Genomic DNA, 4,964 nt, shown 5'->3' on the forward strand with positions numbered 1-4,964 from the left:
ACTCGATGGCAACAGGTTTTTTGGGTACACACACACACATAAATTAACTCACATATCTGCTAAGTCTAGGAACTCATGCACAGAAAATTCCAGGTGCTCAAATAATTTCACCTTGGCCCACTTTCACCATCACTCAGCTCTGTCTTCCTCTAAATTGGCTTCATTTTCAGGCATAATCTCCTCAGAAAGTAAGTATGGTCACAGTAATTCTAGCTTATATGATCTTTATAACTTACTATCTCCCAAAATTAAAATTTCACCTGTTAATGTCATATATTGAGTTTTATGGAAGTGCCCTGATTAATCATGATTAAAACATGTGGGCACTCCTTGGACCAATTACTATGGTCAATCAGAAAGAATCTAGCCTGCCCACCTTTATTTTAAAGGTAACACCAGCTGCTTTGTCATGCTAACCCTCAAATCTTAGAGACTTAATATAAAATAATTTTATTTCTTGATTAAGCATGGGTTCAAAATGGATGTTCCTAATCAGTAGAGGGGAGCTCTACTCCATGTAGTCATTCAGGGATCCAGACTGATGGAGTCTCTGCCATCTTCAGTGAGACTTCTGTGCTGGTATCAATTTCTGTGTGGTAAATGGGGGAGAAAGACAGGGAAATACATGAGAGGTTTTATTGGCAAGGGCTGTATGTTGTGCATACCACTTCTGCTCATATTTCACAGGCCAGAACCCTGTGAAAGGGCTGCATGGAAGGCTGAGAAATAGACTCTCTGCAAGCCCTAGGAGAAAAGGAAATTGGTTTGGTAATAAACTAGCACTCTCTCCCAGAGTTCATTCTCTGTTCACCAGATACTTGTTGTATCCTTCTTTCCACTCACAGAACTTATTTGCCCCTCTCCTCAAGGGAAAGTTCCCAAAGTCTCACACTCACTGCATCCAGTTTAAATCCCAGGATTTCCAAGGCATACAGAGTCCTTTCAACCAGATCTGGCTATACCTCCACACGATCCAATCTCTTTGAATAAAAAGGCAAGCTAACTAACCCCAACACCCAATATATAATGGTGAAGCAAGAACAGGATGACCACAATAAACACTCCCATGCATAAAAGGGAAGGATAGGAGACATGCAGTAGTCACCAGCCTACAGCAATAATGACACCGTTAGGCAAGCATCATGAGGTCCTTCTGCCCCTGCCAGTGGGAGGGATATCTTAATTAGACAAGTATCCCTCTCTGACAAGGAAATCTCTTGTCCTTTGTTCTCCACAGGCCTGGAGTTACCCTCTGGAGGTCCTTCCTTGACAATTATTCTCAAGGGACATATTGTGAAGTGGGCATTGGAGAGAGTGCACTCGCCAGTGACTATGCAGTTTTTGAAGCCCACTTCCTGTTTGAGCACATTTGTGGCTCAAGGGTTGTTTCAAGGTTCAAATATTCAAAGGCTTTCCTTAGTCTAGGATCCTGGTTGCTTTTGTTGTTGTTGTTTGTTTGTTTGTTTTGACAATATATTTCCTTCAAAACTTAGCCAGAAGATGGAGGAAGAAAGAACACGTGGAAAGTTTTGGGGAGCACATCTTTCTCTCTCATTTCATTGGCTAGTACTCAGTCATATGGGAACACCTAACCAAAAAAGGAGGCTGGAGAATGTAGTCTAGCATATATACCTAGAAAAAGAAGAACTGGGACAGAAGTTCAGTTGGCAGTCTCTACCTCACTACCTATGAAGTCAGAAGCAGGCAAGGCATTTCCACTTCCCCAACCCCTAGTAAGTCACACCGAGTCTCTATGTATGTACTTTATAGATACTGGGAAATTAAGATCTTTAAGCAAGGAAATGACATGACATGGTCTTATGTCTTTGTTTTACAAACGAGGAAAGGGACAGAAACAATGTAAGTCCACTACTAACTTATTCAAAGGATCAGAGTTCTAGGATAGTTACAGCTCTCTATAGTATCTGGGATACCTCTCTTCATCTTACCTGAGCCTCCCCTTCTTCATTTGTAAAATGAAGGCATCAGACCACATCACTCCAATACTTAAAATCTTAACTTTTTTAATACCTATACAGTGTATACATAGCACCCAGTATCCCTTATAAAAATTAAATTATTTCTCCAAAATACAGATAATTGAGACTCACTATGACATATTGGGATCTAAGGAGATGAAAAAGCCGTGGGAGTCTGCTCCTAGCCTATTTAGATATCAAAAATGAAGATGATGCTATTCTCTCAAGATAGAAATAATGTTCCTTCCACCCACATCTTGACATATGGATGTGGATGGGTATGGTGTTATGATGAGAGAGTGACAGAATTGGTGAGAAGTTATTGTAATTTTAAAGTTTATATAATCTTGTGAAAGCCTTGTTCTCTGAGTCAAGCTTAGGTTAGGAAATTCTACCAATAAGATCTCTTAAGGTTCTACCAGCCAAAAAGTCACTTATTTATCTCATGACTCGAATGGATCACAATTATTGGTAAAAACAGGAAGAGTTCTGGTGCCTAAAACACCTAGAATATAGGCCAATAGATTCTACTGCCTAGCATGGACTAAGTACCAATAAATATCCAAGGAAAAAAGAAAAGGAAAGGAGGGAGGGATGGAAGGGCGGAGGGAGGGCAGAAAGAAAGGAGATAAGAAAAGAAGGGTGGGAAGGAGGGAAAAGAACATAGGTTTAAGTTTTTATAATGGTTGGTGAGGCTTATTTCAGTGCTTACCACAGGCATACATACACACACACAAATATGCAAACACACAGTTACCTACTTGCCCTTTGCTACAATCATAAAACATTCCCCTGTGCCAAAGAAAAGTGTTTTAAGCAACCTTCCCCATGAGAGATGGAAGAAGGTTGTTGTGGGAGATAAAAAGATCCATTAAATGTAATCTTGTCTGCCAGCACCTCTTTTGCCCAGCCGATATTCCTATGGCTATTCATTATAGAGACCAGTCAGTAGGAAAATATCTTGTTTGTGATAACAACCTCTGTAACACTTAAATATTAGAGCAGGCTAAGCGCTAAAGCAAGTGACTCAAAAACTTCAGTGGCTTAACACAATAAAAAGCAATTTCTCACATCACGGCCGAATATGTATTACAAGCAGGGAAGAGGGTCATTCAGATACTCAAGATCTTTTCATCTTGGAGCTCCACAGTCCCCTAGGCCCTTGGAATCCTTCCAATTCACCTGTAAAACGGGGACAAAAAATGGAGACTCACTTGTGGGAGGTGGGTCTGGCCTAGAATTGCGGTCACTTCTGCCCACGTTCCAAGGGCCAGAGCTCAGTCATATAGCTGCACCTCACTGCAACGGCAGCTTGGAATGAAGTGTAGCTGTATGCTCCAGAGGAAAAGGAAAATGGTTTCTTGAAAACACTAATCAGTCTCTAACAAAAATTACATAGTATTTTCCCATACTTTTCCACTACTAATTCTGCGGGAGAAAGATGTGGCAGTCTGCTTCTGTAAAGATTACAGCCTTCAAAATCCTATGGGGCAGTTCTTCTCTGTCCAACAGTGTCACTATAAGTCAGAATTGACTCCATGGCAATGGGGTTTTTGGTATAGGAGCCCTGGTTGCACAGTGGTTAAAGCACTCAGCTGCCAAGCAAGAGGTTGGCAGTTCAAACCCACCAGCTGCTCCATGGGAGGAAGATGTGGCAGTCTGCTCCCAAGTCTGCCTTGGAAACCCTATGGGGCAGTTCTACTCTGTCCTGTAGGGTCACTATGAGTCAGAATCAACTCAACAGCAACGTATTTGTTTTGGTTTGGGAATTCTAAATTGTGCTACATTATTCTGACTTCTAATGTCAACATTTCTTTTTAAATAATCTTGATGCTGGCTAAAGTCACCCATAGAGGATTTTACCACTGGAGATAAAGAGGCTAAGACAGCACCTCTACCATACAACTCCCAATTCGGTAGAACAGGTTAAAAAAAAATGTAAAAAGAAAAGAAAACCTTCTTTGAATTGCCCAGGTAAACATCCCACATTGCTCAAACATTAGATCTTGCTCTCTGGGAGGGTAGTCCAGAAAGTTAAGCAGCTCACCCCAGTGGCTGAGAAATAAAACCCAGTCAGACAAAAAATCACCTCAAATTCTACCACACGTAACAATACATCCTTTCCCATCAACCTATTAAATCCCTTCTTCCTTCAAGGCTATGTTTATTAATTTCATTTCTGACAACTGTAAGTGCAGGCAGCACACACAGTGGTAGGAAGTTCATGCTCTTCAGAGACCAGCCTGAGCCTGGATTCACCAGAAAGCAGAGACTGAAGCAAAGGCTTATATAATACTACTATTTTGGGAGTTCAAACACGTGACAAAGAAGCGACCAACAAGGAAGTGAAAATGGGAAAGAGGGTGAGAACTAAGTGAAGATGTTTTATCAAGCTGGCCACCACTAAGTGCAACTAACCGCTCAGTCTCATAGGATCTCCATCTGAGAAGTTGTAAAAATTGTTTCAGGACTCTCTGTGGGGAAAAAGGGACAGAGTTTATCCACTGACTTCCTTCTCCCATTGAAAAAGATTTGCTTTGTTGGGTAGTCACAACTTACAGGAAGCTTTGAAGCTGAACATCCATGTGAGCTGATTAGGGTCATGTGGCATCATACACCATGTCCCACTTCAGCAACAACAAGGAAGTCCTGGGGAAGAAGGCAAGAGGTGTGTGGTGTGGGCATAAGGTGAGGTGCTGCCAGTATGAAGTTGGTCGGCAGCCACACAACTGGTTGCTGCAGCACTGAGGCCAAGAGGATCTGAAGTGGTGCATACAAGATACCTCAAGAGACCAACAGGCCAGAATGGTTCTTTCCAGGTAATAACATTCTGTAAATCTAGAAGTTACAATTAATCATTAGAATTTGGCTTAGTAGGGGTTACATATTCTTGAAGCTCTTACCTGCATGGAAAAAGCAATGGAGGGAATGTTGAGTCAGAGCCAAGAAGACACTTTGTCTATCTTTGGATGCATCTAATAGCCC

The sequence above is a fragment of the Trichechus manatus genome, unplaced genomic scaffold, assembly GCF_000243295.1.
Source record: "Trichechus manatus latirostris isolate Lorelei unplaced genomic scaffold, TriManLat1.0 scaffold00006, whole genome shotgun sequence".
NCBI classification, from domain to species: domain Eukaryota; kingdom Metazoa; phylum Chordata; class Mammalia; order Sirenia; family Trichechidae; genus Trichechus; species Trichechus manatus.